Raw genomic sequence first — 14,545 nt, 5'->3', positions numbered from 1 at the left:
TTTGGAGAGGGTCAAAGAGGCGCTCTGCTTGACATGTATGGGCAGTCTATTCCAGAGTCTGGGGAGTCTCTAGGTCAGGAACCTATCCCTCCAGCATGTTTTGTTCATTGTGATGACAAGGTTTAGATCCCTGGAGCATGTGTCTCTGAGGGATTGGGATTTCTTTAAGTGTAGCATGTCCAACAGCTATGGGTTTGATATCGCCTTGTATGTTAAGCAGAGATCACCTCTGAATAGACAATATGCGACAGAGTATAGGTGGAGTTCTTTTAGATGGTCAGCATTGGGCATCTGCTTTAAGCCTGTGATTCTTTTAGTGAGGTATTTCTGCGGCCTTCCCAGTAGTTGCAGATGTCTTGAGAAGTACATACCAAATGAGGAGTTGTATTCTATAATGGGTTTAATGAGGGATGAGTACAATGGGACAATGACTTCCTTTTTTTCTGGATGAAAAGCCCTTAGTGATGAGGTGTGCCACATAGAAGGATTTCCTGACTGTTGTGGCGATGTGGTTATCGAAGGTGAGACCACTGTCCACCTGTGTCCTTAAGTCTCTTATCACACTTTTGGTGTTTAGTGTACTGCCACTTATGTGGTAATTCATGGGTACATGTTTTTTCCCAAAGGGGATAACTATACATTTCTTGGCATTGAGCTTGAGCCCATGGCTCTGGCACAAAGCATCTGTTTCTGTAAGGCCCTTTTGTAGAATATCCACATCATTTGGGGATTCAATAATGGCTCCTAGTTGACACTCATCTGCGAACTTTTTAGCCAGAGTCCCTTAGTGTTGGCCTGTACTTCAGAGAAGTAGATGCCAAGCAAGAGCAGTCCGAGGACTGAACCCTGAGGTACTCCACTTGTCACTTGTCTGGAGCTGGATTTGGAGTCAGCTACTTTTACAGTGTGGGTTCTGTCAGTAAGCCAGTTGGCAACCCCATTGAGTGATGTAGGGATTAATGCCTAGCTTAGTAAGTTATCTATGATTCCAGAGTGGGAGATGGTATTGAAAGCCTTGGTGAGGTCCAGATAGGCTGTGTGGACCACCTTACCCTTGTCCATGGCTCTAGAGACTGATTCAAAGAAGTCAATCAGGTTCAGGAGACAAGATCGGTCCATCACAAACCCAAACTGCATGGGGTCCAGTGTTTGAAGGTTGCCAATGTCTTTGTTTATAAGTTCCATGATAATACGTTCCATGGCCTTGCAAATCAGGCTCGTCAGACTGATGGGGCAGTAGTTCCCAGAATCCAAGGTGGATCCCACCCCTTGTGGACTGGGATAACTGTAGCTATGCGCCACTCAGTGGGCACAAAGCCTGAGGTGAGACTATGATTAAACATGACATTTAGGTGAGGTGCCAGTTCATTTTGTAGTTCACGTAGTTCACAGCCTGGGATGTCATCTGGTCCCAGGGATGCTGTATTCTTAGCTTTGGGTAGTGCGTTTTTTACCTGTGTGGCCGTTATTACTGGAATTTGGCAATCTTTCGGTATTGAGATGGACCCTTTAGGGGGTGAGAGGGGGGTGAAGTTTGCACTGAATCTATCTGCCAAGATATTGGCAATATCCTTGGGATGAGTATATGTAATGCCATTCTGTTGTAGCTCAAAGCAGATCTGAGCATTGCCATTTAGATTCCTGACATAGCTATAGAATGATTTGTGGTTGTCTTTGGAATCTTTGGCAATTTTATTTTTGTAACTAGCTTTGGAGGATTTTATGAGGGATCTCAGCTTCTTACTGAGGCTGGTAAGGGAGTTTTTTGCATCCTGGGATTTTCCTCTTTTCTGCAACAGTTTCTTCCTTTTGTTGTAAAGTTTGTTTATGGCAAGGGACCACCAGATTGGCTTCCTGTTTTTGGAGAAGAGCATCTTGGTCCTATTGGGGATGTCACGATTTATGCATGAGTGGATGTGCTCGTACAATGCCTTAGTGTGGGATTCAGCAGTCGAACTTTCAGTTCCCATCTGCATGGGTCTCATGAAGTTTGTCACTTCTGACTTGAGTAGCATGAAGTTGGCTTTGGAGAAGTTTTTTACGGAGGTTTCCTTACTGGAGGGTGGGGGTGGGATGTGGATGTCAAGGGTGATTAGCTTGTGGTCAGACCTGACCAATGAGGGGGGTGACCTTAGGCATGGAGCATCAATTTCCCATGTTGGTAATGACCAGGTCTAGGATATTGGAGCCCCTGGTGGGACTAAGAATTAGTTGATCCAGGGTGTTGGAATTTATGAATTCCAAGAACCGTTGAGCAAAGGTGTTGGTGCACGAGTAGTTTTCCCAGTTAATGTCGGGGTAGTTGAAATCACCCAGTATTAGGGTGTTTGGTTGTATCTTAATATTTTCCAGTATGCTTAGAAAGGTGTAGTGAAAATCGTGGGGCATGTTGGGGGATCTGTAGCAAGCTATAATTTGGATTGCAGTTTTACATATATATATATATATATATATATATATATATATATATATATATTTATATATATATATATATATATATATATATATCCCATGCAGTTTTTCCAGTAAGTGCAATGGGATATCTGCCACTGACCTATCACCAGTTCAGGCACAATATAACCTCAGCTTAGCATCTTGTGTGAAAGATGACACCTCAGTAGTTCAACACCCTTTAAACTGTACTGTCGTGTCACCACTGAACATTCTTCCAAAGCATCAGGTTAGGGGAAAAACACAACTTTCTGAGCTTCCTGCATTTTGATGAATATGCTGAAAGCAAAGACACCGGCATCACTTTAAGCACACCACAATCCAAAGAGGTACAGGAAGAATGAGACGTGGACATTTGCTGGAAGGAGGTCAGTCTGAAGGTAACTTAAGAAACTTGTGTTCCAGCAAAAAAGTGATGGGGCTCCTTGAAAGTGTTTCTGAAGCCAGCAGTACAGCAAGTATCAGAAGGAATTCAAGAACACCTACGACAGTGGAAAAAGTAACAGGGAAGGCATAGGTTTCAGACATATAAGTTTGGCTATCAACACTCAGGTAAACTCAGAAGCCTTCATTTCTCCCATCATCAGCATCAGTTGTGCATGTAAATGTTCAGTTCTGAAGCAGTTAAACCTGTTTTTACAAGCTCCTTCCTGACTTCTTCATGCCATATTAACAACTTAGACAATCACTCTTAAAGCAGGATTGATCCCACACTCTCTGGGGCACTAATTTACAGAGGGAGTTCAACTAAACCAAATGCATTGTCACAGAGTTTCACAGTGCTCCCTTCACCAACTTGCAGACTTCAGTGAGTCAAAGCTCTTTCCATCTGCTGTGGATTCTCCTGGAAAGTCATGTAGCAGATATTGTAATCTCTTCCTTTCTGGAGCATTCAGACTGTGATAGTTCACATCCTCCTTGCATGCTGTCATTTCTAAAAGCAGCTGTAAGCTTTCCCCTTAATGAAGTGCACATGTGAGGCAGCCATGCTCTATAGCTGAATATCCTCACTTCTGTACCGCAGACTAAAGCTCTAACTTATTAATGAGTTGCTTCCTGTGCCAAGGGTTCAGAGTCTGAATCCTTCCAGCTTCACTTGCCTATTGTGTAACCTTGAGCAAGTCACATAACCAGACACTACATTGGGGCAATTAGGAATTTGGGCTAGGCTCCTTAATTGCCTCATGGAATGCATGTCTATAAATCTATGAGCTGTGAGACCTCCAGTTTTGCGCTGCCACTTCTGACAGAGTCATTATAAAACTGCTCTAAACTCTTTCCTTCTGTCTTGTTCATTCGTGACAATCAAGCCGTAAAAGCTGCAAGATCATCAGTCCCTCTGAAGTCAGATTCTAGGACACCAGATAAATAGCTGTGAGTTATCCATTATTACAGTGTTCATTTTTGGAATACCCACAAGCGAGGAGAGTGTGTTGAACATATGGAAAGAGTACTTTGAAGGGCTGATGAATGAAGAGAATGAGAGAGAGAAGTTTGGATGATGTGGGATAGTGAATCAGGAAGTGCAATGGATTAGCAAGGAGGAAGTAAAGATAGCTATGAAGAGGATGAAGAATGGAAAGGCTGTTGGTCCAGATGACATACCTGTGGAAGCTTGGAGGTGTTTAGGTGAAATGGCAGTGGAATTTTTAACCAGATTGTTTAATGAAATCTTGGAAAGTGAGAGAATCCCTGAGGAGTGGAGAAAAAGTGTTTTGGTACCGATTTTTAAGAATAAAGCTGATGTGCAGAGCTCTAGTAACTACAGAGGGATAAAATTGATCAGTCACAGCATGAAATTATGGGAAAGAGTAGTAGAAGCTAGATTAAGAAGGGAGGTGATGATTAGTGATCAGCAGTATGGTTTCATGCCAGGAAAGAGCACTACAGATGTGATGTTTGCTCTGAGATTGTTGATGGAGAAGTACAGAGAAGGTCAGAAGGAGTTGCATTGTGTCTTTGTGGACTTAGAGAAAGCATATAACAGGGTGCCTAGAGAGGAGTTGTGGTATTGTATGAGGAAGTCGGGAGTGGCAGAGAAGTATGTAAGAGTGGTACAGGATATGTACAAGGGTAGTATGACAGAGGTGAGATCTGCAGTGGGAGTGACAGACGCATTTACGGTGGAGGTGGGATTACATCAAAGATCAGCTCTGACCCCTTTCTTATTTGCAGTGGTGGTGGACAGGTTGACAGACGAGATCAGATAGGAGTCCCCATGGAGGATGATGTTTGCAGATGACATTGTGATATGTAGTAAGAGTAGGGAACAGGTTGAGGAGACCCAGGAGAGGTGGAGATATGCTCTAGAGAGATGAGGAATGAAGGTTAGCAGGACTAAGACAGAATACATGTGTGTGAATGAGAGGGAAGATAGAGGAATGGTGAGGATGCAGGGAGTAGAGTTGGCGAAGGTGGATGAGTTTAAATACTTGGGATCAACAGTTCAGAGTAATGGTAAGTGTGGAAGAGAGTACAGGCAGGATGGAGTGGGTGGAGAAGAGTGTCAGGAGTTATTTGTGACAGACGGGTACCAGTAAGAGTGAAAGGGAAGGTCTACAAGAGGGTAGTGAGACCAGCCATGTTATATGGGTTGGAGACAGTGGCATTGACAAAAAGGCAGGAGTCAGAGCTGGATGTGGCAGACTTAAAGATGTTAAGATTTGCACTGGGTGTGATGAGGGTGGACAGGATTAGGAATAAGTATATTAGAGGGTCAGCCCAGGTTGGACGGTTTGGAGACAAAACCAGAGAAATGAGATTGCATTGGTTTGGACATGTGCTGAGGAGGGATAATGGGTATATTGGGAAAAGGATGATAATGATGAAGCTGCCAGGTAAGAGGAAAAGAAGAAGGCCTAAGATAAGGTTTATGGATGTGGTGAGAGAGGACAAGCAGGTGGTTGGTGTGAGACAGCAAGATGCAGAGGACAGGAAGAAATGTAAACAGATGATCTGCTGTGGTGACCCCTAATGGGAACAGCTGAAAGATAAAAGACTTCTGGAAGAGTCACAGTGGACAATGTACATAACGTTCATCTGTTCTACACCATTGTCCACTACTGCAACACACGCTAAAACAGTTATAACTCTTACTGTTCACTTGGGGAATCAGATCAGAATAGCTTTAATGTTTTCCTTTTTCCTTCAGTGTGACATACTTCTAAAGAAAATGGTTATGATTACTTGCTTCCTGTTAAATCATATTATAATACCTTTGAATGCTCTCATTTTTTTCCATTGTGTCTCATTATGGGGTAATTAGGCTTCCAATAAAGGAACTCTACTGTTTCAACAAACCACTTCCACAACAGTTATGCTAAAATAACAATGAACTGAAGCTTTCAGGCTGGGATAGCTGTAAACCTCCTACCTCCACCACAATATTCCCTTCACAGACATTAAGCAGCAATAGCTTTCAAGACTTTCCGTTCATAATGTCATAGCTAATATAGCTCTGTTTGCAGTACTCTCATACTCTCTAACCCCCTTGTAAAGCTTGTTCCAGACAGTCAGAGCAGACTATGAGCTTCTAACCTCTCTTTACAGGATGCCTTCTCTGGGCAGTGAAAACTAAAATTTGGATAGCTAGAAGTTCCTTCATGTCATAAAAATGTTTAATTCTATGATAGCCAGTCTAGAACAGTTGTGTTCTACTTTTCCTGCCTGTCTGTCTGTCTCTCTCTCTCTTAACACACAGAATGCTGTCCTAGAATCAAAATCCCTCCTTTCTTCTATAGCCATTATCTTCTGTTAGAGCTTACACAGAACAGTTTTGACCTCTGACCCTTCACTATGACTTTGGAAAGAGTGAGTAATGCATGGACTCAAACTTGAACAGCTGATATTGTGCACATTAATTATTTACACAGTTCTGCATATACTGGGAGAATCATCTAGGTGCAACTCTGAATCCAGTTTGTAACTTGTGATGGCACAGCCATGTTAAACTATATCATAACTCGCATCACAGAAAATCAAAACAATTGTCAATGTGCCTGAGAAGGAGAATGAAGTGTGATTTTTTTCCTCAGTTAATGAAAGTAGTAGAATTACTCAATAGCAGCTGAGGAAAACAAGAATTTAAGAAATAAACGTCCTGTTTAGATTAATAAATTGCCCAAAATGAGAGATATTCCTTCCTGTTGAACCATGGCTGTCTATCAATAGTAATGCAGTAAAAGCTCCCACAGTACAGACCATTTGTACTTTTCTGAGCTTTGGAAATATTCCTGTAAAAAAAAGTCAGCAATTTAGTGGCAGCATTTTATTCCTCTATTTTAAGGAAGAGCTTGACCTTCTAACTAGCAGTTCCTATGCTTCATGAACTGGCATTGCATCAATACTGGCAGTGTTTGTCCATGCCAACACTGCTGTCTTTGGACCAGATAATTACTGGCTGAAGTCTCCTGCTGCCCATATGAGCTAACTCCTGACTCTAGCAGTCCACAATAGGATGGAAATCACAAAATGTGCATTACCTGTGTAATATTAATTAAACCAAAATAATTTCTGTCCTTTGCTGTCTAAATGGAAAGTAACTGCACTGCATAAGAGTAAAGGAACAATGCATCCCTGATTTCTTTGTAAAACAGTCTTGTTGTCTGTACAATTTATAAAACATTTGGGCATGTCTCATTGCAGTGAAGATAAGACTACATTCAGTAACTTAAACTTACATTATGCCAGTGACTAAATAACAATATACAACCACTTTTATATTTTTTCAGCAGTACTTCCACTGCAACAAACTAATTCAGTTCTTTGCAAAGCAATATAAGTTCCATAAATTGTGTGGAACACAGTAATCTGCCAGCAGAAGCACCAATAGCTTTCCTAAGATTGTTATGTTAATCATCCTTTAGTGTTCTGCATCCTCCCAAGCCAACCCTGCACACCAAATATCTCTTGAGTATTTGTTAACCTTCTCCGTTAAGGTTTGCAAAAAATGTACTATTGAGCAGCAGAGTTCTCCCTCCTCCATCCTCTTAGCAACTTCTGCTGCTCTCAACAACAAATACTTCTGCAGCTTCGTTGCATTTAATTCCTGAATAGATCATTTTAAACCAACTAAACAATTTGCTAGACTGAAAAAGGTCTTGGTACATTCACGCATCTTCCACTATCCTATTGATGGTTGAGGGGAAGCTGGAACCAATTTATTCCTGCATTGGGCACTAGTCCAGTGCAGAATATATACACTTGTACCACAAACCTATGGGTAACATAGAAGGTACCCATTTTAACTACTGACATGCCTTTGCGATGTAAAAGGAACACAGACGCCTCCAGTGAAAACATACACAGGCATAGCAAAGATATGCAGACTGTAGAGAAAGCACCCCAGCCAGGAACTGAACCAGAGAACTGTTCCTTTGCGTATATCCTTTTTGTCACTATTTATATTGACAAACCTTTCTAGCTCGGGCTGATCCATCATTTCTATCCCTCTAGTATGCACACATGACTTGGCATTCTTTGAACTGAAGCTGTCTGATTCTGTGACAATATATGCAGTTGCAGATTTTTCTCAGACATTTTCAGCATATTACCTGCCAGTAACAGAGTTTCTGCTGTGTAAGACAACGCAGTACAATACAGTGTATAAAACTGATGAAAGATACTATGTACTATGGATATGCTGCTTTTTCATTTAAAAATAGCTATCAAGATTCAAAGGCAGAAATTAAAATCTTTTTAAAACTAAATACAAACCAGTCATCATCAACCTGTGCTGATGTAGTACATTGTTAAAAACTTGGAGAGGGAGACAGGAATTGGTATCACTCCAGTTTCCCTTCCAGTACAAAGATATTTCTTGCTGCTTACTAAAGTGAATGGCAGTAAGTACCATGAGTGTTTATTTTTACTTCAAAATCTTAAGCAGAAATTGAGATGTTAATACTTTATAGAGTACTGCATGAAAAACAAACGCATACAATATTTCCAGTAATACCATTCATTTAAAACAGCGGTTTCAGTGGTTAACCTTTCAAAAAGATGTAACTCTTTAAATTTATTTACATAGCAGAAGTGCATTTCCCTGCTTTCAATCTTCATTTCACAAAAGCGCAATGAATGCCTAGCAAAATGGGTAACAAATGCACACAATGTAGAAGGGCTGCTAACAACTTTAACAAGGAAGGTGAAAGCATACTTCGAATGTGCTGCTTTACAGTAACAAAAGATTTGTTAACTGGATATGTCATGATTTACCATGGATTTTTCCTTAAAAATCTCAACAAAAAGTGTGTCAAGAGTTAGACCCTTTAGCGGTTCGAGTAAGAAACATTCTGCAGTTTCCGTGGGGAAATGTCAGACTTTAACGTCTGTATCTTGTTTAATATCTCAGATAAGTTCAGATTAAATTAATCCTGTCTAGGACGAAACTGTGAAAAACTACTATTTTGCTCTTTTTGCATATATAAATTAATGCTACAATATGCGCAGTCTCCATGATTCTGCATTAGGTTCCATTCCGCAATAATGTTTCCAGTTTAAAAAAAAACGCTCAACAAATTCTTCTAACAGTCCTAGTATTTGTACATCGCATCGTCTAGGTTATTGCTGTTCTATTATTTATATTATATATACACATGTGCAAAGATGAAGTTTTTGTTTAAGGCCAGTTTAAATGAAGAAGCTGTAAAAGCCAAAGAAATCACCAACTTTAGTAAAGCTTGCAAACATAATTGAACCTGATCTTACTAACCCTCCACAGAGTCCTTACTAAAAGTCAAAACAATAAAACTAAAAATACAGCACTAACCTTTGGAGAATAATGCTGGATACGTAACACAAACAGATTAGAGAAGGAAACAAGTGCCCTGCTTCAGTCTCCTGGTGGATTACAGTGCAGTCTAGGCAATGCAGAGGTGGACGAGCTGCCTTGACTGCAGCTCCTTCCAAAGTAGTGACGACTTAAGAATAGATCACGCCAGGGAGGGGGCGCGAACCCAGTGCTCCTGGTAATGCATAGCACCCCCACCACCCTCCAGTCCCAGTAATGCATTATAAACACTACACAAGTGAAAGGCGTTTGAGAAAATAACATCGATGAAATTCGTCATCTGCACTCACTGACTTTATTTTCTTCAAAATATAGCATTACTTCAGTAGACTGGTGATAACTAAGGCGAGGGGGAGAAGGTACTAGGACCGGAACATTAAGTGAGACAACGAAATAAGATAGTGCTTGGGACCTATTCTGAGTCAGCTGCAGCAAAAGTTGCTGATGCGACTGAAGTGTAATCTGAATATGCAGTGATCCTTTGCAAAGATGAGGGCTGATGCAGAGAAAGCTAAAAAGACCGGTCAGCCTCTACTGTGAGCGGGCTCCCCTAACACTGCAGTAATGTTTGGGACGTATTCCCACATGGGTCAGTATTAGGTTATGTGACTTATATATTAATGATTCTTCAAGAAGATGGTAAATAATCGCATTGCACGAATAAGTTATTCTTCCGGTATTGTAAATATAAATAGCCCAAAGTATCAGTAGCTTGGGATCTGTCCTCTATGAAGAAGAGCCTACTGCAAGAGTTTTAACTGCTGTCCGGCGTTTTGAACTTAATTTCTTTTAGAGTAGGCCGCCCCCGGACCTACCACCTCTCCCTGATCAATTCTTGCTCCAGGACTCTCGCTTACTCGTAGCTTTTAAATGAAAACTATGTTTTCTTAAGAAAAATGCTTCCAAAGAATTCAGTGAGCCATTTAAGAGCGGATCACGAGTTTCCTTCATTCGGTCATTTGGCTTGACATCCATTGCTTGCCTTACTGGACACCTTGCTAGTAGTTACTACCAGATGTACTTTAAAACCTAGCTGCTGTTGGTAGTTGTCACATATAAGTGCGCATAACTTTCAGGCAGTTATCATACCTCTCAACTGTCCAGATTTTCACATAATGTCCAGATTTTGCCTCATATTTTTGGTCAGTTATGCATAGAATTTGTGGTTTTCTGGATTTTTGTGACAAGTGAGGCTTGAATTCACTAAATAATGGCAGGCATTTGAGTTTCGGTCTTCATATTCCTTTCCTTTAGAAAATACGTGGTAACACAAGACCATTTATTCTAGCAACTTTCTAAGTTTAGTAGTGCAATATTTAAAATTTGTCCTGATTTTGAGGCTTTATCCCCCATTATTTTTAGTTTTGTCCAGATTTTTTATACTAAGGTTGCACATAGCTCTCATAGGTTCATATGTTTATAGATATTTTCTAGGCTAACCATACCTTTCAACTGTCCAGATTTTTGAAGAATGTCCAGATTTTTGCTCATATTTTCAGTCTGTTTCTCATAAAATTGTGCTTGTTCTGGAAAATCAATGGCAAATCATCTAGGCTGATGTCAGAGAAAATGGCAGATATTTGAGTTTCATAGACTGCTGTGGTGGTGCTGCGGTAGCGTTGTCGCCTCACAGTAAGACGCTGTCCGGTTTGATTCTCAGCTACAGCATCTTCTGCGTGGAGACATGCATGAATGGGTGTACCTTCGTTGAAGGTTGTGCGTCAGGGCTGGTAACTCGGCACATAAAAATCAACTACTAATCATTAGCGGACCGGAGTTCCACTGTGGCGACCCCTAACCAGGAAAAGCCGAAAGACACAGCAACAACTTCATATCCTTCAGCAAAGACATGCTAATGCATGACCTGTTATTCTATCAGCTTGCTAAGATTTTAAGATTAATATTTAAAAGTATCCCTCTTTTAGGCCTTTATCCACCATTATTTGTAGCTTTGTCCAGATGTCTTGCTCCAAGAGGTTGAGAGGTATGAGGTAAGTCTAGCCATGTAACCCAAATCTCTGACATGGTACACCAGAAGAGTTATTTAAAAACTAATGAACTTACCACTAGGTGTCTGGAGTTGAGAAATATTGCAATTTATGGTACAATGGAGCTGTAGTGCTTCAGAAGAGTCATGAGTCTAAATGCTATTTAAAGAAATAATTACCTTAGTTGAGAAGTTATAAATGATACACAGGAATTTGTCATCTGTCATATCGTGTTCACGTGTAGCTCATTATGAGGTATGTTCCTCATTCTGAGTTTTAAAAAGTCCATCAGGTTCCTCACAGTTTTACACTGAAAAGCTCTACCGCACCTTCATTGTAGACTTTTTACAACTGATATACGTAGTAAATAATATTGAATCATACTCTTTCATCAAAGGAATGTTTAAGAAGTATAAAGTAACACATTTAAACCATTCATATAAGAGCAATTTTTAAAACATGCCCCTATTTTGGGGCTTTTGTCCCCCATTATGATGGGCTTTCTCCGATTTCTTGAACTAAGAGGTTGAGAGGTATGAATGTTACCCTATCACTTTGACAGATTAGATAGGGGTGACTTACCCTAACAGCTTTAAACTCAAGATACTCATCTTGCAGAGGTCACAGCAATGAGTAACATTATTTTCCAAGTAAGATCGTCAGTCTCAGGTTCTAAAGGAAACAGTGTAAGTTTTTCCAGTCTGAAAGTAAGATCGCAATAAGGGGCCACTTGCCTCCAAGGTGGACAGATATGAAAACAAAACTTTTAAAAAATTCATTTGTTGGAGGGTAGAAACGGGTTGGATCTAAGGGCAGACAAACAGGGGTGGCCTAAATGAGAATCTTGACAGAAGAGTAAAAAAGGCTAGAGGATAATCACTCACACAAATACTGCAAAACCACTCAGTATACTCCTTGAAAGGGTCCTGGTTCTTGTCATGGCACCAACTAGAAAATCTTTTCCACTTATCCATAGATGATTTTCTAGTACAAGTTTATTTTGCCTCCTTTAATACCTGCTGTATGTCCTCAAAATAGGGTTCCTAAAAGGTACTAAAGTTATATCATCAAGGCAATCAGGTGAAGAAGCCAAAGGATAGGATGTATCAAACTATCTCTATCATCTGTAAGTCTATTCTGTGAGGAGGCTTGTAGCAATTATCCTTGGACATTTTCAAAAGAAGGGAGATCCACTGTTGTCGGGGCTGGAGGGGAAGGGAATACTGCAGTTATCCATGAAGAGTCCTTCTGCACCTTTAGAAGAACCTGGGTTGGTTATCAAAGGAAAGGGAAGAACAGTATACAGGAATACTCCCAACCACGGGAATGAAAGGTGTCTGTCTTCTCAGACCTGTGCACAAGGAGTCATCATCATCCCTTTTCTCCCAATTGTCTACATGGGGTCGGAGTACCACATCACCTGCCAGCATCTCCCTCAATTAAATGCCACTCTCCTTATTGCAAGTCTTCTCTCACACAGTCCATCCACGTCTTTGTGGATGTCCTTTTTTCCTATTGTCTTCTTCCTGTCTATCCCAAGTCTCCTTCACCAGAGTCCGCCTGTAATGATATATCATCTGCATACTGCAACATTGTTGATCTCTCCCTGTCAAGCTGTTTGCTAATGTAGCACACCACCAGTATGAACAGCAGTGGGTTCAGTACTGAACCTTGATGTACACCTATTCCTATGGGGAGCATCTCTGTGATTCTGAACATTTCAGTGTTGTGGAACCTGAGATGGTTTGGAGTCTTTTCAGGATATAAAATTAATTAACATAAAATAAATGCTATAGCCATAACTAAGGATATGTGGGAAGAAGAGACTAAACAAAAGATAATATAAAAACTGAGAAACTGGAAGCTCTTGTTTAAGGATTTGGATAGTAAGATAAAAGCAGTGACAATGTTTTTATTCCCTTTAGCTTTACAGACAGATCAGGCATATTTTTATCAACCAGAGGAGAAGTTGTAGACAATAATTAATAAAGAGTTGAAAGAATTTATCTGGGAGAGGAAAAGGGGAAAAGTTAAGTGAGAAAAGTTGATCCTTCTAAGGTGGCTTAGGATTACCTGATTTGAAAGGACATTTTATTGCTACAGAGTTAAGGCTCATAATAATAACTCAAGCAGAAGGTTATAATTGAAAATTGAAATAGATGACAATGAAGCAGGATGGAAGTTTAAAAATAAAGAGTGTGATTTTGGATGCAGATCCTTAAGGAGAATAACAACAACCATGTAGAATATTGTATTCATGAAGTACCAGTAAGTATTCTAAGAACTGTGCCAACACGAGAATGGAAAAAGGAGATTTTGCCATTAGGGATGACTGCATGTAGGAGTACAGAAAATAGGTAAGAGGGGGCTGTAATTTATGAGAGAAAACTAACAAAGGAACCAAGGTATTTGGAGCAAATAACTAGAGAGGAAAAGATAGTAGAGTGTGATGAGGCCAAGAAGACATTTGCACTGCACATTAGAGAATGCTTCCCTACAAGGGATTGATATCATAGTATTGGCAAAGAGAAAGGGATAGGGGAATCTAAAGTGAAAGACATGCTCTGGTGGAGTTTTTAGTTGAATCTAGATCAGAAGCTGCTGTTAAAAAGGGATAATTAGTGAGGCATATAAAATATTGCATGATAAATATAAGAATCAATCAGAGGAGGTTAGAAAATATCGGGAAGATAGATTGGAAAAGCAATTTTCAAGAAAACAGTGGCAGGACATATGTATGGCTCCCATGTATGCAACAAAGTCCAGAATATTTAGAATCTTTGTTTGGAAGTGTTTGCAAATGTATTTTTATACCGTGTATAGACTTAAAAATTTTTTACCTCAAGTAGATAGCAAATGTTGAAGGTATGATGGGGAAGGAAGAAGTAACTGGGAACCTATGTTTTGGAAGTGTAATAAGTTGACAAATTAAAAAAAAATCCCTACAGAGTACTCTGTAAGAAGTATTGGGTGAGCAAACAGCAGTAGCTAAGGATTTTTTTTTGAGCTGGGACACAGGATCTGTATTACCTAAACATAAGTTTAATTGTGTTGGCTGCCAAAAATGTAATCACTAGAAATGGAAATCAAAGTCTAACCCAGAGGTAAATAAAAAATATATATTTTTTTGTCTACTCCACATGCTACTTCTGAACTCTAAAAGGGGCACTACCCTTTCCTTCTTCAGCCATGATTTCTCACCTTGAAGAATTTCAGGATAAAAATAGTATAGAATTGGTGTCTAAGTCAGGTCTCATGTGTCCCAGCTACTGCACAATGATGGGCATCGACTGGCATCTCTGCGAGATGCATGGCT

General features: G+C 40.1%; 1 protein-coding gene across 1 annotated transcript in view; it reads right to left on the bottom strand.

Annotated features, from left to right (window-relative positions):
- Positions 1-9,442, bottom strand: part of BCAN (brevican) — a 923,936-nt gene extending 914,494 nt beyond the window's left edge. The window contains exon 1 of the mRNA XM_044079780.1: positions 9,221-9,442. The gene's annotated coding sequence lies outside the window, so the exon portion shown is untranslated. The remainder of the gene's footprint in view (positions 1-9,220) is intronic.
- Positions 9,443-14,545: the final 5,103 nt, after the last annotated feature.

Source organism: Protopterus annectens, chromosome 8.part0 (assembly GCF_019279795.1).
Source record: "Protopterus annectens isolate FY-2018-M chromosome 8.part0, PAN1.0, whole genome shotgun sequence".
Taxonomy (NCBI): domain Eukaryota; kingdom Metazoa; phylum Chordata; order Ceratodontiformes; family Protopteridae; genus Protopterus; species Protopterus annectens.
This window is presented reverse-complemented; position numbering and strand designations above follow the sequence as displayed.